Here is a 25,720-nt window from a genome sequence, read left to right as displayed (position 1 = left end):
AGCCTCTTTGGATTCCAGTAAAGGCAATTTCTCAGAAAATTAGGAAACAACCTTCCTCAAGACCCAGCAACACCACTTTTGGGTATATACCAAAGGATGTTCGAATGTACCATAAGGACATGTGCTAAATTATGATCATAGCAGCATTTTTTGTCATAGTCAGAACCTGCAAACAACCTAAATGCCCCTCAACTGAAGAATGGATAAGAAAAAATGTGGTACATTTACACAATGGAGTTCTACACAGCAGAAAAAAATGACATTATGAAATTTGTGGGCAAATGGATGAATCTAGATAACATCATATTGAGTGAATTAATGCAGACTCAGAAATACAATTGTCATATGTACTCACTCATAAGTGGTTTTTAGACATAAAGCAAATAAAACCAGCCTACAATTCACAATCCCAGAGAACCTAGACAACCATGAGAACCCTAAGAGAGACATACATGGATCTAAACTACAGGGGAAGTAGAAAAAGACAAGATCTTCTGAGTAAATTGGAGGCACAGAAACAATGGGAGAGGGCTGAAGAGGAGGGGAGAGGAAGGGAGATGAGCAGAGAAAAATGTGTAGCTCAATAAAAACGATAAAAAAAAAGAAAGTTGTCCTCTGACCTCCAAATTTGTGTTATGGCCTGAGTATGTGTGCATGCCTGTAAACAGACACACACACACACACACACACACACACACACACACACAGTCCCTAAATAAATGCATGCAATTTAAAATTTTAATTGGGAATTAGAAAGGATCATAAGCACCTATACTCCCAAAGTATTGAGAAATGCTCAGAGAATTAACAGATTCTTTGCTTTTGTGTTGTTTTAAGTGAGAATTGTTTTTTACAGGTGTGGGTATTTGAATAGTGGCATTGTTTGGGGGAGCATCTTAGTTACTTTTCTATTGCTGTGAGGAGATACATGACCAAGGCAACTTCTAGAAGAATGAGTTTATTGGGCTTAACAGTCTTAGAGGGTAAGTCCATAGCTGTCATGGTGGGGAATATGAAGGCAGGCACAGTGTTGGAGCAGTAGTTGAGACTTTACATGCTGAGCCAACAACCACAAGGCAGAAGCAAAACTAACTGGAAATGGTGTGGTCTTCTGACATCTCCTAGTTCACCCTTAGTAACATACCTCCTCCCAGAAGACCACATCTCCTAATCCTTCAAAATCACTTCCACCAACTGGGGACCAAGCATTTGAATGTGAGCCTATAGAGGATATTCTCCTTCATACCACCACTGGGAAGTTATGGAACCCTTAGGAGGTGGCTAGAGGAAGTACAACTCTGGTGGCAGGCTTTGAGATATATACTCTCTCTCCATTTCCAGTTTCCTCTCTGATTTGTGTTTGCAGTTGACGATGTGAGCTCTCAGCTTCCTGCTCAGGCCACCTGCTGCCACACACTCCCCTTCTGGAACCTTAAACCAAAATAAACTCTTCAATACATCTCTTTTGGTTGTGGCACTCTACCACAGCAATGAAAGGTAACAAATACAGCCTCGACACGTGAGAAATTATGACCTTAACGTGAATCTGTTATGAAGGGTTGAAAAATCTATTTTTAATTGTTCTGTAACTCTGAAGTGCTAGGAACACAGTGTTTATGGACAAAGGCCTATGCCTCAAATAAAACACTTAGACAAGCTAAGCTCCTTAGGGCTTATGGAGAGCCAAAGTTAGGTTAGACCTGATTAACCAAGAAGGCGAAGTGCTAAAGGTTGCGTACTGTACTTAGGGTTCTGTTTTTATTTATCTCTAGCTCTAGATTGTATTCTTCTTTTCATACAAGTTAGTAATTAGGGGATCCATGGTGGCAGCTACCTGAGCCACTGGCACAGCTCCCGGGAAGTAAACGACAGCTCAAACTTAAACAGCACCCAGCTACCTGGAGCGCTTTGCCTGAACTGCACCGTTTGCTCCTGCTTTTCATGAGGGAAACCTGGTGTTTTATTTATCCACAAACCTGAAAAGTTAGTCCTCAAAATTACCTTTGTGCCAATGTTTATTTCTTTTGTGAGCTTATCATACCCATGATTTTAGGGATGTAACTACAAGAATTCCTCTTCAAAGATTTTGTTAATTATAAAAACAGTATGTTATTTTTTAAGTGCCAGCAAACAGATACATCAGAAGTTAATTGATTTAAGACTCCCCTCCACATTAGGTCCCTTCCATTATTACCAGTTTAATATGTGTCTTTATGATGTGTCTGTAATATGTGTGTGATATATTTGCATGTTTATGAATATGTATTTACATTTTATACTTTTAAATAAGTGTTATTTATACTATACATAGTTTGGAAAGCTGGAAAAGGGACCAATGTAAATGAGGAATAATGTGAGTGGAAATGGGGCGGAGGGACGGGATTTGACAGTGGTATATCAGCAAATATATCTTTGAGATATTTCTGTCTCTCTCTGTGTGTGTTTGTGTGTAGAGATTAATTTTCTTTCCTATAGAGTTTTTTCCCTACTTTTCTTTACCTTTTGACTTTGAAACAGGGTCTCACAAGGTTGCACAGATTAACCTTAAGCTTACTTTGTAGCCCAGGCTGATTCTAAACTTATGATCCTCCAGTATCAGCTTTTCAAGAAGCTGGGATGACAGACATGTGACACCAGGCCCAAATGGGATGTCTTTTTATTTAAACTTTTAATTTTGAAAATTTATAGATGATGGAAGAAGAAGAAGAAGAAGAAGAAGAAGAAGAAGAAGAAGAGGAAGAGGAGGAGGAGGAGGAGGAGGAGGAAGAGGAGGATGAGGAGGATGAGGAGGATGAGGAGGAGGAGGAGGAGGAGGATGAGGAGGAGGAAGAGGAGGAAGAGGAGGAGGACGAGGAGGAGGACGAGGAGGAGGGGTAAGGGTCTGGCACACCCTTCACTCACATGGTGCTTAACTATTGCATCACTCCAGAACCAACAGAGATGGTTTGAGGTTGACCAGTTAGTTCTACCTCTACTGGTTTGTAGTTAGGGCCAGGTATTGACCATGTGAGTTGACTTCACAAGCTGTGTGCTGACTGGATGAGGCTAGATGTCAATCTTCATGTAGAAGTTTGCTCCTGGAAAGTGCAAGCCCCCCCCCCAAAAAAAAACCCCAAAAAACAAAACAAAGACAATGTATTTATGTTGTCCTTAGCTACAAAGTGTTCCTGGAAACCCGATAAAAACGCACAGATCCTACAGTGATAAAGTTTATAGAGGCAGCTGAGACATCAGGGAGCTAGACAGTCACACTCAGTTTCAAGTTTCATCCAGGAATAAGGATGGGGGCAATTCCCTCCTTAACTGCTGGTATCATAATAAACTAAGGAATCAGAAAACACCCACCTCCAGGTACTAATTCTGGATCTTTCTGGTATGCAAGGGCAAGGTTCAACTAAGGCCATCTTTGTTTTACTTTGTATTACTTTTTACAATAATACTATTATATTACATGTTTAAATTCCACTGAAGTTAGGTCAGACAGCAAAAGAAACCAGTATATTAAATATCCAGTTTATTTACACTTTAAGGGACATTGCAACGACTGACTATTGTTGTCTCCTTGAATATGCGATGTCCCCCACAGGCACGTGTTGAACACTTGGCTCCCAGGGAGTGGTATTCTTCTGAAAGGTTTTAAAAACCAGAAAGTAGGGCATAGGTGGAGGGAGAAGGCCACTGGTCTTGTAGCCAACTTCTTCCTGTTTCTCTCTGCTCCCTGTCTGCCATGAGATGGACAACCTATCCTCCTCCTCTTGCCCCTGCTGCTGTAACCTTCTCTGCCCCACTGCAGGCCTAGAATCAATGGCCTAGGAACGGAACTCTTGGAAATCATGATCAAAACAACACTATTATCTCTTTTAAGTTTGCAGTTGTTGCAGCAGTGAGAGAATTGTTTGTAAGGGACCTTGCAATGATTGCCTCTGTGACTGGCCACACACCTGTGTTCATGTGGGAAGGCAGCACAGTTAGACTTTGGGGTTATTCATTAAAAAAACAGTATTGTATATATATACATATGTATATGTATGTATATATATACACATATAAAGAAAGAAAGAAAAAGAGAGAGAGAGAGAAAGAGAGAGAGAGAGAGAGAAGCACTCACCACTGGCTCCCCAGACCCTCAGCCCCGAAGCAGGCTGAGTTGGGGGATCTAAGGACTCCGCAGATGGAAAGGAGTGCTTGGGGGCAAGATGGGGTAAATAAAGAAAGGCAGTAGCCGCTGGATGGCCAGAAATGTTCAGGGAATTGGAGGGGGCCTATGTTTTGTTCCCGGGACTGGCTGGCTGGGCAGCCACACACTCACCACTCCAGATGAATCTCCTCAGTACAGGAGCAGGGCCTCTTGCTGAGCTCCAAGGACCTTGCAGACAAAAAGGTAGGTTTGGGAGAGCAAGGTGGTGTGGAACAATGAAGCCCCAGCGGCAGGAGCACTCACCACTGGCTCCCCAGACCCTCAGTCCCAAAGCAGGCTGAGTTGGGGAATCCAAGGACCCCGCAAATGGAAAAGAGTCAAAAGAAAGAGAGGAAAAGAAGAAGAAGGCAATAAAGAAAGATTGGGCAGCCTTCAGAGACTGATCCAGAAGGGAACCAGGAGAGAGGCATAAAGATCTACTGCCCAGAGCTTCACATCTCCCTGTCCCTCTGATTAATCATCACTTACCCAAGGACTGTCTGGGATTATCAGGTTTCCTTGGATTATCGTGTTTGCTTGCTTTATCTTTCTAGAAAACCTACAATCTTCTGGAGTGCAGAGGTCATGTTATGGAATTTTTTTTTGGTAGGGGAGGAGATTTCATAGAACACCTGGCTCCACTCCTTCCCATAGTAACACTTCAGCAGTGACACCGTCCAAATGCTGACGTGAGCTCACCAGTTCTAACAGATGCACAGCTCCTTTGTGGGCTTGCCATGGCAGGGGGGGGGGGAGGCTCACTGTGTAGCCCTGCTTGACCTGTAACTCTCTCCGTGGACCATAGAGATCCGCCTACCCCTCTGCCTCGTCAGTGCTGGAGTTACAGGCGGCGTACACTGCCGTGTCCGGCAGACTGGGATGCTGATCTGGTGGAAGGCTATGCAGGGAAGGGAAGAGAGCATAGAGTGATACCCCCCTCCCAACCTGGTTGCTAACTGTCTCTTAGGATGCTCAGAGCACATACAGGGCACTCTGCTCTTTACTACCCATCCTGCCCTCTGAGTGCCTCAGAGCGCTGCATTCTTAGATCTGTGTAAGATACTAGCTACTCTTAGACCTGTTAGTTATACGTATACATTTAATAATACATAGTATTACATATTAAGCCTGTTAGTTAGATGAGGACACGGGACTTACAAAGATCCTCAAACATTCCTGAGATGACCCAGTGGGAAACGCCGAGGTCGAAACCCTACTCTGTCGGAGTCCATACACGGTGTGCTCCCCACTCTGGGATACTTAATCACAAATGAACGGCTCAGCGAACATGTCTCTCCTTCGGATTAAACCAATTATTTTATTAGTTAGTGTGCATGGGTGCTTTGCCTGCAGGTATATCTATCTGTGCACCACGTTTGTGCCTGGTGTCTGGAGAAGCCAGATGTTGCTGTCACTGGGTTATAGACAGCAATGAGCCACCATGTGGGTGCTGGGATTTGAACCTGAGTCCTCTTAATGCTATGTCATCTTTATCTAGATGCTGAATAATTGGCCATCAGTGAAGTCTTCAAGTTTACCTTTGAGTTCTAGAACAAGTGACAAAAATTCTGTACTTCCCATGGTGGATGTTGGAGTTTGAGATTTACTTAGTCGGTTGACAAAATTTGCTGGGCATGCGCCCTAAGGCCTGATGAACGATGCCTGAGTTACAGAGCGTGCAATCACAGAACAATATAGTGGGATTTTACTGGCTGTTTGGATGAGCGCTGTAAAGACGAATTGTACACCAGTTCACCCTATGCAGTCAGCATTTCTCTAATCCCTGCAAAGAGCCCTGCTTTGTGCTGGGCAGACCACGGCTATTCATTTGCTCGACACTCGTCTCTGAGATAAGTTCTGCTACCTTACTCACGGCATCTATCATACTCCATCACACTTGCTCAGCCATGCAGCCAGTAAGTTGTCTGACCCCTTCTACACAGCTAACCAGCATTGGATCTAAAACCCAATCTCTAATCTACAAGACTAAAGTCAATAGATAGTTCTTCCAGTTCTCCGTGTATCGCAAGCTAAGTTTCTCCTGAAAAACACCAGCAGAAGGGGCAAGCAGACAGGGTAGAGACTTGTCTCTGTAAGGGCCTTGCCCATCTCGTTTAATGATATCTTTATATTCATCACATTTCCTCATATTTCGTTGAAGTTTCTTGCAAACACAGTCTTCCAACTTTAAAAGCATTCTTTCCTGATCTCTTATTACATTATAGAAAAGAGTCTCGTCAGGTAGTTGGCTGCTAGATTTGCCTTTTCTGTGAAGAAGGTTCTAGATTAAAGCCAAAGTATACCCTATAGCATTTACGACCTAAATGCTATAGGAGTAGGCAGAGAAACAAATCAAGCAGCCGTGAAACATTTTCAGAGGCCTTCAGGAAGGGCTCTGGGACTGGCCTTCAGCAGGAAAGTTCTAGTACCTGGCAAATATGTTCTCAATGATTTCTTGGTAGTGCAAGTAGGGCCCGGGACTATTTATCAGATGGGACAGAAAGCATCTGTTGTCGATGGTCGGAGACATTTCAAAAAACATGGAACCAAGATGTCAAGTATAAGCCTGCCTTTGCCCCATGGTTTCATTTCCAGGAATCTAATCTAAAGACAGATTTATGGGTGTGTATAGAAGTTTACACATCTACAATACCAAGTGTGTGGAGGAGGCAAACCACTTAATAGTTGAGCAATGGAAAACTATGTCAATCAACTAATGTACTCATGAAATGGGATAATACATTAACAACTTCATGCTGTACAAAAATATTTAATGACATGGGAAAATGCTCTCCATTTATTTAATCTTTTTAATTAAAATTTTTACTACGGTTCTATTTACTTATTTACTCTGTGTATGGGTGTATTGTGTGTGTGTGTGTGAATGTGTGTGTGTGTAAATGTGGGTGGGAGTGGATTTTGTGTGTGTGTTTAGTGTGTATGTGTGTGTCAACGTGGGTGTGTGTGAATGTGTGTGTGTGTGTGAATGTGTGAGTGTGTGTGAATGTGGGTATGTGTGAATGAAGGTGTGAGAATATGATTCCCTTGTCTTTAAATAATTATCTTAAATTATGTGTACGTGCTGGGGTGTAGGGGGTAGGCTGTGCACATGTGTCTGCAGTACCTGTGAAATCCAGAGAGGGCACCAGATCCTCCTGGAGCTGCTGTTTTAGGAGGGTTGTGAGCCAGCTTGCATGGGTGCTGGGAACAAATTCAGGTCCTCTGCCGAAGGAGTACTCACTCTTTACTACTGAGCCATCTTTCCAACCTCCCCCACCCCATACCATCACCCCCGCCATCTTTGTCTTTAAAATGGACTTAATCACAGTACCCAAGTCTCGGTAGCTGTAATGGTTAAATAAGAGAATGCATATAAACTTTTCCTCATGGGCGGAGATTTAGTGAGGCAGCTTCAAAATGTCAACTCTAAGAAAAAATAAAAGAGCATTAGGGGGAAGAAATGGGTGGTGGTGTGTCCCATGTATGCAGAGAATGGTGTCCACGGTGGAAAAACAAGTCAGGTGACTCCAAGTGACTTTGTAACAGGCAGCACTTGACCAGAAAGTTCCAGAGACTCGCTTCTTCCTTGCACTGGCTCCAGCTTACTTTTACAGGTTTTTTCCAATGACGTCTTAACAACCTTATCGTTCGATCAGCTCCGGACAAATGCATTGACTTTGAAAGTTACAGTCTGGGTGTAGTTACTAAATTACAGCGAGCTTCTGAAAGACAGCCTAGAGCAAGTTTCCCCCTAAAAGGTCTAGACACTCGCTTTGACCGGCAATGGGAAATCTCAGCTCCTGGAGGGCTTGTTAAACTTTACCCTAGTATGTCCATCTCTGCCATGGTTACATCACCTTCCCACTGGCAAAAGTACAGTGTATTTGGGACAGGCCAGTTGTGTTGACGTCACCTTTATAATAACACCCAGTAGGCTTCAGGAGGGGGGTCATCTAACACCCCACAGACCATAGCACTGCCACCAGTTTGCCCTTGTCACCTTCCCCCAAATCAAACTTTGTGATCACCATCATGGTTTTGTTTTCCGCCTTCTGCCAGGTGGGCTCGATGATTGGCAAAGGAGGCACGGTGCTGGCCTGATGATCACATGTGCCTGTCACAGGGATGCTGTGTCACGCAAGGGTCTGGGCAGCTCCACCTTGCCTTCCGATGGGCCTGTGGGTGTCAATGTGACCTTCTGAGGCCTTCGCTGTGCTCTGTGGGGTAGGATGGAGGCTGTTGCAGCTTCTTTACTTTTTTTTTTCCTTCCCTGCTTTTTTTGTTTTATTTATTAGTATATATTAATTATGCATGCGAGAGTCCATTGTGACATTTTTACACATGTATATAAGGCTTTTTTATTTTTTCCTGCTTTTTATCCAGAAGAAATTTGAAACTGTGTATTTGAAATAAACCAGTTCCAGAAAAGAGAACTATGTTGTTTGATCTGACCCCCTCAAATGCCACCAAACTCAAGCGTCCCTGCTCAGGTTTGAGATTCATGGCTTGAGAAGCATAAACCAGATTTAGGAAGGCTCGCTTCCATGGCTCATTTTATTTCCTCTTTAGTTCTTCTATTTTTTTAAACTTGCCCTGAGAAAGTAATTAATTTATTTTAGGATTGGTATGTTTGAGAGTTGTCGTCCAAGTCAAACATCAAGGAAAGAGTGGCATTCATTTAAAAATGATAAATAATATTTTAGTCTAGGAAAATAATTTGCATAGGTTTAATTCACCAAATATGATCTGCCCAGCTTTTTTTTATTAAATAAAGTGATGAACAGAGCATTGAGGATTTGACATTTGATTCACATCTGTCAACAGCAGCATGTCAGATGTACCAGACTTATGTACAAAACCCCCAAGCATGTGGCATTCATTTTCCAGGAAAACAAGATAAATCCCTTGCTCCTCCATTTGGAAGCAGAGTTAAGAAAGTGATGTGTAACTCAGCCAGGTCAGAGAGGCCTAGAACAGAGAAACTAAAGAGCAGGTAGGTCCCAACTACTAGCTCTCAACGTGGAAAGTTAGCTTTAAAAACAAACAGCAAACCAAGAGAGAACTTCTGGAAACATGACCAACATGGATCGTGGTCCACATTTCACTTTTTCTTAGTTTGTCTTGGCCTTTGTCGCTATTCCCATTTTGTAACTAAGGTCCCATGTTCTCAGGACGTAGATTCACATGCGGCAAATGAAGTGCCGTTTCTTTTCCCTTCATAATTCGTGCTGGAGCTGTGTCCCCACTGTAGTAACCCTGGAAGGTGCAGCTCTGGACAATCAGGAACAGGATTCTGTGTACAAAATGACTCGATTGAAGGAGTTCCCCTTTTCTCCCTCTTCTACCTACAATCATGTGTGAACTGCTGCTCCTTCTCCACAGAACAAAGCATTCAGGGGGACATCTTGGAAACAGAGCTCAGACCACCACCAGATGGTGAAAACACCTACACCTTGATCTCAGCCTTGTGGGCCTTCTCCAGAAACATAAGAAACAAATTTCTAGTCTGCATAGATTCCCCAGCCTCGAGTATTCTGGTATATTCCCCCGAAACAAACTATGGACATGTTTAATTCTACTCATAGACCAAAGTCTTCCTGACACACCCTGCCCTCGTCTTTGGTGGTATCTCAAAGTTCCTCGAAGGAAAAAGCGTCCAACAGACAGCACACGCTATTATGTGCCGGACAGGGCAGCCGGCCTTTATCGACAGACAGCACCCACAGGGCAGCCGGCCTTTATAAACACTGCTCAGTAAATCCTCTATCCCTAAAGAAGATGTGTTCTTACTGCCTATGAAGATATCAAGTCCCCACGCTGGTGAGATGGCTTGGCAGTTAGGAGAGTAGATGCTGGTCTTGCAGAGGACCTGGGTTCAGTCCCCAGCACCCACATCAGTCAGCTTACAACCACCAGTAACTCCAGGGAATCCGGCACCCTCTTCTGGACTTCACGGGCCCCTGAACTCATATGCGCATACCCACACACAAACAAACACTTATACACTTAAATAAAAGTAATAAAAAGAAATATTTTAATATATCAGATCATGAGGCTAGAGAAATGGCTTAGCAATTCACAGGCACTTGCTGCTCTTGCAGAGGACCTGGGTTTGGTTCTCCATACCCACAGCGTAGCTTGTAACCTGCTGTGACTCCAGATCTAGGAGATCTGGTGCTTCCTTCTGGTCTCTAAGGGCAGCAAGTACACGCATGATACACATACATACATGCAGTCAAAACACTCATACTTACAAAGTCATCTTTGAAAGAAAATCAAGTCTCAGAAAAATCTAATAATACCTGCCCAAGACAATGTGACCAGCTAAGATGGGAAGACATTGGTCTGGCCCCAGGATTCTAATTCCAAGACTCCTGCTGATCTGAGGAAGAAATGCTACAACAGTCTACGTTTCAGAGTATTCCAGAGATGCAAACAGACACAAGGAAACTCTTTTTTCTAGAATTCAAGTAAATATGTAGCCCTCTAGGAGTTTCTCTTTTCCACCAGAGTCCCAAAGTTAGTTCAAACCCTTCCAGAGAACAGATTAAAGATAATTTTGGAGATGCTGGATACAGGCTAGGTTAGATAATGTCTAGACATGTTGGTAGCAAATAGAAGCACTGGTTAAGGAAATCTTGTTTCTCGTGTGTCATGAGCAATATCATCCCCAAATTTCTTTTACAGCTGTTGTACAAATGCTAAAAATTATATATATATAACATTGCAGTGCATGTATACGGTGGTGTTTTGAAAGAAAATGGCTCCTCATAAGCACATAGGGAGTAGCACTATTAGGGGGTGTGACCTGGTTGGAGTAGGTGTGACCTTGTTGAAAGAAGTGTGTCACTAGGGGTGAACTTTGAGGCTTCTTGCTGCCTGCTGATCCAAATGTAGCTACCTCTCCAGTATCATGTCTACCTGAACGCCACCATGCTGCTTCCCGCCATGATGATAATGGCCTAAACCTCTGAACCTGCATAAGCCAGCCCAGTTAAATGTTTTCCTTTATAAGAATTGCCATGGTCGCCATGTCGCATCACAGCAATAGAAACCCCAACTAAGACATATACACTGTGTAACGTTCAAAACATGGGTAGTATATTTATCTCTTCAAACATTTGTGTTCTCCTTATGGGGAAAATGTAAGTGAAATGGCCGCTGGGATCCTACAGCTGTTCTGTACCCACAGACACGCTGACACAAATAGCTATTCACACACCAAACTCCTTCCGCAAGCTCTACAGAAGCCGGGTATGAATGGAAGGTCCAGGCATGGGGATGAGAGGTGGGCCAAATGTGTGTGAAAGAGTCTCCAAGGTTGACTGACTAGAACTTTGTAAGCCTGGAGAGTTGGAATGTTGCACATCTAGGGCCAAATTACCTTTAATAGCGGCTCATGGCCCACTCACCGGTTTGACCTAAGCCTCCCGTGACTATCACGCACATCCTCTGGTATGCACGGACAGGTTTCCATCAACATAAGAGCTAGGGGTGGGATCAGATAATGCCCGAAACCCACAGCAGCCATCTCCCGGGTTTGCTGTCATCCACCTACCGTATGTTTCTGCCGATGTATTTGGAAATGCCTTGAGCTTGATTGTATTTTGCTCTCCAATATAAAACTTCGCAAAACTGCTACTGCATTGGAACACGGTATTGGAGGCAGCCTGAATCTGAGTTCCTGGTCTCTGGTCAGTCGTATTTAGCTCCAGAATAAACTATCTCTTATCCCCTTGAGGTGAGAAGTGTGTTTGGTGTCAACGAAGGCTTGAGATCTTAGTACCTGGTGTCAGGACAACAGTAAAACTTGCTGGTTCCCCCTCCCCTGATGGCCAATGACGCAAGGTGGAGGGAGGATATCTGGGCTGAGCAAGGGAGGGTAAGCAAGTCCAAGCCTGAGCATTTAAACCCAACACCAGGGGCCCATGATGAGACCCAGGGCTTCGCAGATCCCGGCGTACTGGTTACTAGCCATGGATGAAGCCGGATTTCTTCATGCCGTCTTCACCTCTGTGGCGGGGAAAATCAATAGTGGATGCTATTTCATTCTAGAAGAAAACCAAGTCAAACATAAACAAGACAATGAGACACCAAAAGTTTAAGAGATAAGCACAAAATAAATTATTGAACAGTAGACTGGCACCAGAAACCAAATTTCCCGTTCCTGGTTTCGGAAACACTCTTTGTGACAGTGTAGACTCTTTCTAAACTATTTTATGAACACAGATCCTAACAGAGGTGATTTTGCTTGAGGGAACAGTTTCGGTAAGTTTTAATAACTCAAACAGTAAACAATGAGTTTGCTACTTTGTCCCTAGAATGACATTGTTAAGTTTCAGGAACTTTGGAATTGGAAATGTCAGTTTAGAGGCCGGATTTCCCTTTAAATGTGTTTTTATTTGCCACTCCAACCCCCACAAATTCCCTCCAAGTCTTTATGACTCTGTTTATCCAGTTTCATTCAGTGAGAACTTCTGGCTATAGGGCATTGAGCTGAGGACTGAAAGCCACCAAGGCGGTTGACAAAAAGACCACAGTGCCCAGGGGACCACAGACAGGCCCTTCTCTTGAGGCAATAGATGGAAACCATTTTCCCAAGGCCCCACGTCTCATTCCCTCGGATTGAAATGGTCAGGTTGTCACAAACAAAGAAGAGTACAACAGAATTCAAGCCGAGTGTAGACACTTCCGAGGAAGCAGAGTGCTAGAAAGATCCTCACTGCTAATATCTTATCCTGGTGTTACCTCCGGTAAAAGAGAAAACAAACTTGGCCAGAAAGCCAGGCTCTCCCCACTCTTCCCTTCCTCCCGTCCTAGCTCCCAGCAGGAAGATGCCAGTCTGGATTCTCATACTGTCCTCCAGGGGATCCCCCTAGACGGGCCCTAGAGAGATTCCCCATGCTAAGTGACAAACAAGCTTAACAGGAGGGTCCAATGCAGGGTCGTGGTAGGAACCTCTGGAGAGACAGAACCAGCAAGAGAGATGCTATGAGAGACAGAGATACACAGAGACTCCTTATGGGCAAGTGGTTTGGAGGACTCTGAAGTCCGTCAAGTCCCAAGCTCTCAAGAATGAGCAAGTGAGCTGGTGAGATCTAGGTCTCACTCCAGGCTGAGTATGATTGCCAAGTTTAATTGTACATTAAGGTCAGCTTTTGGGTTCAATTGGCCTTCAACTTGATGACTATGGCCCCCTCATGTAAATTGTGAAGAACTGAATGTGTATATCCTTCAAATCAACATCTTGGAATTGTAGCACCTGGGATCATAGTATCTGGAGGTAGGGCTTTGAGGGGTAGTTGGGTCATGTAGACAGAGTTCTCACAAGCATGATCAGTGTCCTGGGGAAGTATTCAGAGAGCACTGCCTCTTCTTTATGCTGTGGGAGGACAGGGGAACCTTGAAGCCCACAGCCTGGAAGTCAATCACGCTGGTTCCTGATCTCGGTGGTTCCTGATCTCAGACTTCAACTTCCATAATTGTAAGTAATCAGCTTCTACTTACAAGACACCCAGCCTGCAGTGTTTGATTACAGCAGCAGAAACTGACGGAAGCAAAAGGCAACCAAACCTGCAGCGGCTGTTCTCAGCTCTTCGTAGAAACACCATGAGGAACACTCAACAAAATAGCAAGACACCCCGAACTCAGCGCAAGTGAACCTGTGGGATTAACAATCTCAGGAGACATCCCAAGGGCCAGGGGCTCCATCTGCAACCATGTTCTATTGTAAGGGGGATTCAAGAGCTTTGAAAGACCAGCTTTTTTCTTTTCCTATACCATTCAGGATTCCCAGTTACCAGCAACAGAAACTAAATTGAGTTAAACTGTGCAGATAGGCATCTGTTGGCAGAAGGCCAAGCTACTGATAATAATGACAGAAAGACTTAAAAATAACAGAGATCCAGGACTCACTTCTCAACACTACTCCCAACACGCACGGCTCCCACCGCAAAAGCCATACAGCAGCCTTTGCCAAACACCTGCCACCACTCCTAAGGGATGCTCACCCTTTATCTGTCTCTGCTGCACACATTGGGGGGGGGATGTCTCTGGTGCAAGGGTCTGACAGTCCAGGGCAAGACACGTGCCTTCATCTTGATGCCAGAGGAAAGAGGGAAAATGTCTTTCCCTTCTGTACCTTCTATGAAAGTTAGGGCTCCACTTCCCACTCACACATCTTCTGTGAGCCAAGATCCGCTACTCGTGGGATTGATTGGTCAGGCCTAGAACAAAGTCAGCCCAAGGCAAATAAGCCAATTGGTAAACTTGGTGTGGGGAATTATAACCAGGAAGGAAGCAATGTCTGAGAAAGGGCCGTCAGTTCTCTTGCTTTTAGACGGGCTTCCTTAGGGTCCCAAACAGAAATGTTGGAAAGAGTCCCTTAATCAATTAGCCTCCTGGGAAAGACTTAGCAACATTGGTTAAGTACCCGATGTGATTCACAGGCACAAAAGAACAAGCCTTGCAAAATAAGCAGGCCTTTAGCTTCCGAGCCTTCTATTTGCATACTGCGAAAACTCCGCTGGAAAGAAAAGAGGAAACTCAGAAACCAGCCCCTGGCTCTGTCTGAAGTCTGAAGTTTGTTTCCCACACTTGCTGGTGCTGGGGAGAGGGTGCTGCTGGGGGGTTCCTAGGGCTAAACCCAGGGTCCTGTGTGTGCATGGCACGCATGCACTGAGCTACATCTCCAGTCCTTATTGGTATTTCTCTCTGGAAAAGATTCTTCTCCTATGTAGAAACACAATCCCTCTTAAAGCAAAACAACCAACAACAAAAACGCTAATGAAAACTGTGATTCCTTTCCTTGAAATGTACATGTCTTCTGTTACACGATAACATTTCAACAAGTTCAGTTAAATGACCTAATTGGAAAAAAAATCACAAGAAAAAGTGATCCCTTTTTTTTTTCTTGTGATTTCTGAGTCTGTCACCCTCCTCCCTAAGAATAGCTGGAGCAGCTGAACGGAAACAGTATCCTGCAGAAGGTGACCCTTCCTCGGAAGCCCAAGCACTGAGAACCTCTTACTCCTCAGGCCAGCAATGCCAGCCAGTTTGGGGATGTGCCTATCTCTCTCTTGGTTTCTCTGGGAAACTTAGCACAATAGCTTAGTTTCAGTTTGACGACTGAACTTCAGTTCAAGAACCTATGTTTTGGTCTGTTGGGGCCTCATACAGAAGCTCAGTCCAAACCAATTACTCCTCATAAAATTTATTTAACTTTGACCCAAACACTGACAATTTTGTTCATTTCTTGAGAAATGACAGAAACTCTCAGAAACTCACAGGAATCTAACAAACTGAAATTTCATAGTTTGGGACCAGGAAAATGGCTCAGTGGATTAAAAAAAGAAAGAAAGAAAGAAAACAAAAAACTAACTACACACCCCTGAAGACTTGAGTTTGATTCCTGGGAGCCATGTGTAAAAAGGAAGAGGAGAAGATGACGACAACGATATTTGGTCACAAGCATCTGTAATCCTAGCACCCCTGTAGAGATGGGAAGTGACGACCAGAGAATCCCCTGTCTGGAAGTATGTGGGTCGGCCAGCCTAGAACACATGATGGAAACATCAAAGGTGGAAGGCACGAACCAACTGCCAACAGTTGTCCTCTGACCACCGCATGCACACCATAGCATGTGTGTGCCTGTGTTTCCACACACAAGTACATACATACACTTCGTGATCTAAGATTAATAAAAGTTAGAGTGGGCTCTAGTGCAACATAACCCATGTTCTTATAAAAGATGAAATTTCGAGGACTGGAGAGGTGGCCCAGTGGTAAACAGCGCTTGCTGCTCTTGAAGAGGACCTGAGCTCAGTTTCTAGCTTCACATTGGTGGCTTCTTACTGCCTGTAAGAAAGGTTCCAGAGGATCCAATGTCCTCTTCTGGTCTCTTCGGGCACCATGTCTCTTCGCGCGCGCGCGTGCGCGCACACACACACACACACAAGAAACCGAGGAGCACGGTGCAGGAAAGATGTTATGAGGACACGTGACATTATCATCCTCTCCTCTTTCAGGAACCCCTGAGACTCCCAGAAGCTGAAGCACAGGGAAGATCCTCCCTCAGGGCTTTGCCACCACCCTCCTGTCAGGCTTCTTGTCTCCAGAGCTGTGACACATGCTTTTGTTTCTAGGCCACCCAATCTCTTGTTCTTTGTTACAAATACACCAGGAAACCAATGAGTCCTCTGTTGAAACGGGGCCCTTTCCAGATTGCCTAATGTCCTCCCAGAACCCCGTGCCTCTCACTTAGAGAAAGAAAAAGTAACTATTCTTGACGGGACTCTGTTGTTTTAGCAGCTTTTTGGTTTTCTGGCTGGGTTTAATCCCCAGTCCAAGAAGTAGTCAATTCTGTCTCCACCTTGCGGATGAGCAAAGAGAGTCAAGGATCTGGGTAGGGGAAAAGGCTTCAAAGTCAATGTTCCTTCCACTCTTCTATTCCACTTCCCTCACCCAGCAGCAGAAATCAACCTTTAAAGGGCCCCTGACCTCTGACCTTTCTCAGTTCCTCCTCACCTCTAGCAGGAAGAAGAACCCAACCCCCTGGTACCTAGGCTCACACCCTCCCCATAGTCTTACAGAGGTAGTCAAGAAAACCTCAGCTAATTAAACTGACTGTGCAGAATGCCAGGAAGCAATTTAAAAAAGAAAAAGAAAGAAAGAAAAGAGTTGCAGCCTGGCTAATTTAAGCTGCGTTTTATTGCTTTCAAGTGTACATGAAATATAAAGTGAGCCAGAAGCTTGGGGCAGATCTCGGGAGATCCGCTTTAATGAATAAATAAGTATGTTTTTGAAATTAGCTTCCTATTGTTTAGAGCAAATCCCCAGGAGATCTTGAGAGTAGATGCTTTCTTATTCTTAAAAAATCCTGCTCCTCTATTATTCGGCTTCCCCTGCTGGAGCCACGGTGGCGATAGAGAACTTTAGCTCGAAGAAATCCAGATATGACACCATCACAGCCAAGATCAAAGGGCCAAGGAAGATGCTGTCCTGCCTGGACCCCTGAGGTTCCCAGAACTAGAGTGCCTCCGAAAAACCAGATGGTTTTGAATTCCTCCAGATTCTGTCATGGGTCCTCCCTCCTCCAGTGAGAATTTCACACGCTGACCACATAGAGACTTCACGCTCTGGAGACCTAAGACATCCCGTAACCCAGGCAGGAAACTGGCTTTGCTCCCACATTCCTCTGCTCTCTGTGTCTCTTGACTTAGTTCTCCTCACTGTGCTGGAAGGTTCTCCCTTGCCTTCTGCCCCCAGGTCGTTCCACCCACTGTCTCAGGACTCTCCCATTGTTCAGCTTCCAGTGGGATTCAACGATTCACTGTAGGTATTTATTACTGCAGATTCTTCCCCAGCAGACCAAGATTTGGCGGAGGCGGCATTCCTCATCTATCCACAGCCAGAGCCGCCCTCTGGAGCGCTGTTCTGACAGCTAAACTCGGCCAGTTCCCTTCACTGCTCTAGGCTTAGCTGTGTCGCTATTTCCTCTTCCTGCTAGTCTCCAGCGTCTCCTGCCATGACTTCAGCCATGTCTGCAAATACTTGCTCCAGCAATGTGCATGAGGCTGTTAGAACCCAGGGAACATCCTGCCACAGTATCTCTAGCACTGGAACAAACAGTGAAGACCTGTGCTTGAACACAAACACAATAAAGACCTGCTAGAAATACGGGAGTTGACAATTGTTTCTCTCTCTCTCTCTCTCTCTCTCTCTCTCTCTCTCTCTCTCTCTCTCTCCCTTCCTCTTAGACCTTTAAATCTTCAGTTTTTAACTTATTATCTTGTTTCCAAAGTGTCCCTAGTTTTATGACAACTTAACATAAGCTAAAGACATCTGAGAGGAGGGAGCCTCCATTGAGAAAATATCTCTGTAAGACAGGGCTGTAGGGAAGCCTGTAGGTCATTTTCTTAATTTGTGATTGATAAGGGAGTGCCCAGTCCACTGTAGGCGGTGCCATCCCTGGGCTGGTGGTCTTGGGTTCCATAAGAAAACAGGATTAGCAAGCCATGATGAGCAAGCCGGTAAGCAGCACCCCTCCATGGCCTCTGCATCAGCTCCTGCCTCCAGGTTCCTGCCACAACTTCCTTCAGTGATGGGTGGTGTGGGAGAATTGTCTGTATTCTGTCAATCATATTTTAAATAAATGCTGATTGGCCAGGCAGGAAGTATAGGTGGGAAAACCAGACAGGAAGTAGAGGTGGAGCAAAGAGAATGGAAGTATTCTAGGAAGCAGGAAGCTCCCACTGCATTCCTGCCCAGATCACCGAAGAAGCAACATGTGAGCTGACAGCTGAAAAAGGTACCAAGCCATATGGCTAACACAGACAAGAATTATGGGTTACTGTAAGATGCAAGAATTAGTTAACAAGAAGCCTGAGCTAATGGGCCAATCAGTTTATAATCTTATGGAGTCCTCTGTGTGATTTTCTTTGGGGTATGCTGGCTCTGGGGTGCCAGGCGGGACAGATACACCAACAACAGGCCCCCCCTCATGTTACAGATGGGTATGGAAGCTGAAGTCAAATAAACCCTTTCATCCCCAACTTACTGTTGGTCATGGTGTCTCATCACAGCAGTAGAGACCCTAACTGAGACAGTCCCCATGAAGTGACCTTAACAGACAATGACCACTGTTATCTATCACCTTCCCCCAAAAACCTAGAACCTGAAACTTGGGTGATTCAAAAACTCGATTTTCTAACCTAGTGCGTAGATTCTGTCTAAAGCGCCAGTAGACAGCGTCATACATAGAGTTGGTGGGGTAGGAGGTGGCTGTGTGGCGGTCAGGGGCTGACAATCTGTAGAACCTCCGAGTGAGTTTGTGGAGGTGGGGTTCAGAACTCACTCTGGACCAGTCTCTCATCTGACTTCTGCTATGGTTGAAACTTCAATGTCTCCCCAAGGCTCAGATGGTAAAGCTTTGGCTGCCAGTCAATGGCACAATGAGGAGACAGTGGTATCCTTACACATGGAACCTAGTAAGAGGAAGTTAGGTCACTGGTCTCCCCATGGAGAGAATGTAGGAAACACCTTTTATTTCCCATGTCTGTAGGGTAACCAGCCTCCTATGGGGTACATTCCCACCACGACCCTCCATACTGCTGCAGGCCCAAAGCAACCAGCCTGAGCGACTGTGAACTAAACCTTTGAACACTGTGAGGCGCTCAGCCTTACCTCCTTCCAAGTCACTTCTGTCGGGCATGTGTGGCATTGGCATATGTTGGCTAACTGTAATGAAAGGCTCTCTGGGTGTATAGTAAAATAGTAAAGGAAGAAAGGCCTCCTGCCTTGGTCCTTCTTCAGGCAAGGCCAGGAATGCATCATGAGGGCTTCATCTGGAAAGTGAAGGGGGATCGCACAACTGTACCTACGGATTTGGTTCTCATGGCTTGAAGCTAATATGCAGGAAGGAACCTGCTCAGAAGGAGCTTCTGACCCTCACAGACATAACACTTCAGACATACCAGACAAACGATCCCATCTCATAGGACTTATGAACTTGGTTTTTAAAATTCTACCTACTTCATTTTTTAAGAATATAATGAACACCCTTTTATTTTTTAAAAAAAGGGACGTTTTCTATGGTTTAAAAAAAAAAGTGTATGTGTATATGACTAAAGTATCTGCAGAGATCAAAAGTCAGATCTGCTGGAGAAGGACCTCTAGGTGGTTGTGACCTGGCCTACAATGATGCCGGGAACTGAACCTGTGTCTGCTTAGGCACTGAGCCATCTCACTAGCCTCTTTCTCCCAGAGTGTGGTAGTGCATGCCTTAATCCCAGAGGCAGATGGAGCTCTGAGAGCTTGCATCAGGCCAGTCAAGACTACATAGTGAGACTCTGTCTCATTAAAAGAAAGGAAGGAAGAAAGGAAGGAAGGAAGGAAGGAAGGAAGGAAGGAAGGAAGGAAGGAAGAAATGAAGGAAAAGAAATTTAAGAAAAGAAAAATCTCTATGAATCCCAATCCCCTTGCATGTTTTCTGACTTTACTCAGTTTGGCAAGGGTGTCTGGAGCGTATCAGAAACACTCCAGACCTGTACATACAGATACGGTACGGCTGGGGACGGAGGTTCCAGGAGAACTGTGGGACCTTTGACATGTGTGTAGCTGGGATATGTTAGGAAGAGCAGTCAATTCAGGGCCCAGCCATCGAGCAGCCACAGCATTTCTGCCTCTGAAGCTCTGGTCACTAGTTGAGTGACCTTCCCCTCCACCCGCCTCAGTTTCCACATGACTCCAGGGGGGGATAATCCCTTCACCATTGCTTTGTTGGGAGGATTAGCTCGGGTGACGTGTGACCGCTGCCTAGAATAGTCCCTGGCCCTCAGCAGGCTCTGGGTAAGCCTGGCTGTAAGGCTAGCCGGCTGCAAGGCCTCCCTGCATTGGCTGGCCGCAAAGAATGTAGTCAGTGCGAGTGCACAGCCGAAATGAATCGCTTTTGTTTGCCCCGGGCCGACAAAAGAGGTCCCCTGGCTGTTTCTGGGTGTGAAGCAGCCAAGGCAGAACGAGTTCTAAGAGCCCCCTTTGTCCTGACAGAGGCCTGGTTTGTCAGACACAATGCCGCTCTGGCTGCCCTGGAAGCCTGTACGGCTGTGACAAATCTGTTTGGGTTGGAGCGGCACCAGGTCACCGCTGCGATGTGTCCAAGCTCCCGGGCTGCCAGCCCTGGCGCACTCAGGGCTGTGAATTCATTCAGGGCTGCCGTAAGCGTGGGGGCACTTGGAACTTTGGGCTTTAAATTCAGAAGAGTCAGCAATTCATTTTGATGACTTTGCCCCTCTCTGGGTGGACGTGTCCTGGGACCCCCCCCCCCCTCCTAGCCTGCCAGTAGGTAGTGGGACCCCTGGGAAGACAGTCTAGGCTGCAGGAGCAAGCATCAACGTCAGAAAATCCAAACTCTCTGTGGGAAGCTCTGCAGAGCCCATGCCGAGTAGACCTGGGTTGGAGAGAGCCAGTGGCTTTGCTCTCCTGCCGGGAAAGAGAAGCAAAGGGGAGCTCGCAACAGACTCTGACAGAGGCATTCCTTAAGAACCGCCACTCATTCTGTCTCGCTCCCTCTGCGGCCTCTGACCCCTAGCGGTATGTCTGGCCCTTCGGCCTATGGCTGTGTGAGTGACAGGGGTGGTCCCTGGATTCCTGGTAGCTGTTCCTTTCCCTGGAACAAAGTGTACCGTCTTGAGAGCAGAACCACACATGTCCAGAGCCTGGCTGCATTTTGGCTCACAAGCTGTTTAAGCCTTCTTAATTCATCCCCTTGCCATAAAGCCTATCGCCTCACGCACTTCCCTTTCTTCCTTTTTCTTTTGGTTTCTTTAAAATGGGGTCTAACCCAGACCAGAATTCACCAGGTAGCCCAGGCTGGCCGAAAACGTGTAGCAATTCTGCTGAGTGCTGAGTTCCCAGGAGTGAGCTGCCACGCCTGGCTTCATCATAACTCCTTTCCGTGAGTTGAGGACATTCCCGCTGTGCTATTCCCCAGATCTCTGCCTCCCCAAACTGAATCTCTGTACTCAGTAAAGGATAACTCCCTTTCCCCCAGCCCCTGGAAACCTTCTGGAATCTGTCTGTCTCTCTGTCTGTATTAATCTGCCCACTTTTGGCAGATCATGCATGCAGAAACATGTAGTATATGTTTTTGTGAGTGGCTTATTTCATCCGTGTTGTACCCATCACAATTTTCTTCCTCCTTAAGGTTAAAGAATATAGGTGTTCATTCGCATGCGCGCACCCTCTCTCTCTGTCTGCCCCCCTCCCTGTCTCCCGTTCCTTCTCCCCCCCCTTCCCCTTCCACTTTTTACTTTTACAATTTTACATGCAACAGGGTTTTGCCTACATGTAAGTCCCTATGCACCTCATACATGCTTGGTGCCCAGAAAGGCACCCTGCATGCCAGGGTGTTAATCAATGTGATGCTGTTGGCCTGGTGTTAATGAAGCACTCACAGGGCTGGAAGAGCTGCTTGTGACTGACCAGGAGGAGCATTGCTTCCTTTAGAAGCGTCCCCAGAATTGTCATCGACTGTTCGCCACACCGTGTGTGGTTCACATCTTTAGGTCTCTGACTCGCTGACCACCCCCTCCGAAAGCACTCACCCTGTGGTGGCTACAGATAGCAAATGCTTACTTGGTTCGCCTTGTGGTTCGGTTGATGCAATTGTGGGCACAACCTTCCTGTGTTCTTCTCAGTTCGATGCTCGCCTATCTGTGGATGAGGGTCTCTCTGATGGCCCCACAAACACTGGTCCTTCAACAACCGTGTGAATGAAGGCTGCTCTGGGAGCGGTTTTTAAACTTCTAGATAAAGTATTGCTTCATACAGCACTGTCTTCCCTCAACTGATCTGAAACGAGTGTGTGTCTCCATGGAGTCTTGGCAAGGCTTGAATAAGTAAGGCCTTGCCTTTCGAGGGAAAAGGCTCCTTGGGGGATGGGGGGTGGCGGGGGAGCTCCGTGAGAGTTATCTGTCTAAAATATAAGACCAGGGCCAGAGAGATGTCTCAGTGGGTGGAGGCCTGACGGCCAGAATTTGATCCCAGAAGCCCTCTTAAAAACAAACAAACAAACAAACAGACAGAACAGATATGGCGGCTTACATGTATAGTCCCCACATGGAGATTGTTACGGCTGGGAAATGTAACTTGGTGGTTGAGCACTTGATCTGCATGTGTGAGAGGCTCTATTCAATACCTGTTAGTAGCAAAAACTAGAATTAAAAAAAAAAAACTTTTTAAAAATAATGCACCAGCACAGCCACTGGAGTAGCTGGGAGGCCGATGGGAGGCAGAGACAGAATAGCCCAAAAACCCTTGGGCCGGCAGACCTGGAGTACACGCTATATCTGCAGAAGGAATGAGGAAGACAGGGTGGAAGACAAAAACCAACTCAGGAAAATTGTCTTCTGACCTTCACCCACGAGCCGCGGTCCACACACTAAATAAATACATAAATAATATCCAAGTCCAGGTGGTATAATATAGGCTTCTGCCTTCCCAACACCCTGGCCGTTCTGGCGCCAATCAAGGGGGTGCTGGCGTGGGGGAGGCCATGCTAGAGACCCAGTGTAAGAGCTGGGAAAAGTTCCCAGGCCGCCCTCTCCTGGGCGCCTTTTCCGGGAGCTCGGTAGGTGCTGGCTGTGGTCTGGGGCTTCTTTCATGGGCTTCCATACAGCTGGGGTCACAGGCACCTCTGCTGCGCCCTCAGGGTTCCTCGCCATTGCACCGTCATAGGGACCTTTGATTGAAATTGAGGGAATCTATTAAATCGGAGACCTCTTTAGACTGCGGTGATATGAAAGGATCAGAAAACGATTAAAAAAAAACAAAACAAAACAAAACAAAACAAAAAACAAAACCAGTCTGTTCACACAACCAGAGCAAACCACACAACCACCCACAATACCCAGAATGCCCTGGGAAAGACAGTGCCATCAGCAGAATTCTCCATGCTCCCTGCTCCGGGAACCTCAGTTCCAGAAAAGATGAATCTTCTCCAGCAGTGACAAGAAAAATAAGTCCGGGTGCGTTTTGATTTTGATTTTTGTTTTCAAAACAGCAATTTTCTCCTAATTACAAATTGTGTTTGTGCTTCACGTAAGATGCTTGGAAAACAAAAACATGACAAACTAAGGTCATTTATGATTTCGCTTCCCAGAAATGTTAAATTTAAACTCTCTAATGTGTATATTTCCTCTACAGAAATATTTACAAAAAGTGGATCATAAAAGAAATGAGACAAACATTAAAGTTAAAGGTTCCAGTTGGGAAAAGGAAGGGTGGGAGGGGAGGGGGGGGTGAGACATCAAAATATGTATACAAATATGAAGATGTCACTCTGAAGCCCGTTTGTATCGCTAAGATATGCTAAGTAAAAAGACGTTTGCAAAAATTATATGTAAATATGTAGGGTCTTCGGTTTACTGATCTGTTTATTTCACCTAGTACCTTAGTTATATACTAGCAGATAACTCTCTTGAAAATGTTTCCTAGTGGTCTGGAGTTGCTGTTTTTCTGAAGGACCCAAGTTCAATTCCCAATATCTCTCCACATTGGCAGGTCACTATCTTTAACTCCAGCTCCAAAGGAACCCAGCACCCTCTTCCAGCTTCCACAGGCATCTGCACACATATGTATGCAGCATATGTTCACAGAGAGACACATACATATAAAATAAAAACTATAAAAATGAATCTTTAAAATGCTGCCTAATGGCCACATAGAGTTCTGGCATTAGACTGTACTGCAATACCCTCTGAACAGGTATGAAAAGTATCACAATGCTTTTCTTTCATAAATAAAGATTTAATTTTATCTCTGGTTTTCTTGGATAAACCCCTGAACACCTACCGCCTCATAATTACACAGACCGGACTTCAGTCTTATGCAGTCTTCAAGGTCATCATTTGATTCGCTTTATTAAGTACTGTCACGCGGTAAGAATGACACACATGTACCCAGCAAAGCAGAAAGGAAAAGCGGTGCCATCTGAGGATCCAGAAGCACCAACAGCTGAAGCAGGTCTCTAATATCAGCGTTGAGGACAGACCAGAGATGAACAAGTTGGAGGAAACCGTCCACCGATACCAACTAAGAAGTTCAGAAGTTGCTAAAACACACCTGATCCATCCCTTCAAAAGCACGTACCAGCCAGGCTGAGCTAGTGGCTCAGCTGAGAACGCTTCCTCGGCAAGCACAAAGCCCTGGGTTCAGTCGCCAGAACTGCGTAAACTTGTCATGGAGAAAACGGTCAGAAGGAAGTACTCCATTAGAAGGAAATATAATTTTTTTTAAAGAGGAGGGGAAAAGAGAAGGAAGGAGTGACGGAGGAGAGGTAAAGGATAAAGAGGGGGTAAAGAGGGCTGGAGAGATGGCTCAGTGGTTAAGAGCATTGCCTGCTCTTCCAAAGGCCCTGAGTTCAATTCCCGGCAACCACATGGTGGCTCACAACCATCTGTAATGAGGTTAGGCACCCTCTTCTGGCCTGCAGACATACAGACAGAAAGAATATTGTATACATAATAAATAAATATTTAAAAAAAAGAGGGGGTAAAGAATGATGAAGGGGAAAAGAACAAAAGCACAGATGGTAAAATGTAGGCACAATATTCTGTCTGCCAGTCAACTCCCAAATAACCACACAGAGACTTATCAATTATAAATGCTCGGCTTGTTATTAACTCGTTCTTACAACTTAAATTAACCCATGTGGTTTACCTGTGTACTACCTCCTGGCTCAGTATCCTTTATCAGGATGGAAGTTCATCTCGCTCCTCCCCACATCTCCTGCTCCTCCCCACATCTCCTGCTGCTCCTCCCTTCCTCACTAAGGAGAGCTTTCTCCCCGTCCCGTCCTACCCAGCCTCTTCCTGCCTAGTTATTGGCCACTTAGCTCTTTATTCAGCCAATGAGAGCAACACAGCTTCCTGGTGTACAAAAGGATTGTTCCACAGCAGTGAAATGTATGAAAAAGGTAAGACAAGGACTCTTCAGCAATCCAAAAAAATTCACAGAGCTTTAGTATCTAGAACAATAACTGAAAAT

The sequence above is a fragment of the Myodes glareolus genome, chromosome 12 (genome assembly GCF_982192425.1).
Source record: "Myodes glareolus chromosome 12, mMyoGla1.1, whole genome shotgun sequence".
NCBI classification, from domain to species: domain Eukaryota; kingdom Metazoa; phylum Chordata; class Mammalia; order Rodentia; family Cricetidae; genus Myodes; species Myodes glareolus.
The sequence above is the reverse complement of the archived record's forward strand: the minus strand, read 5'-3'. Positions refer to the sequence as shown.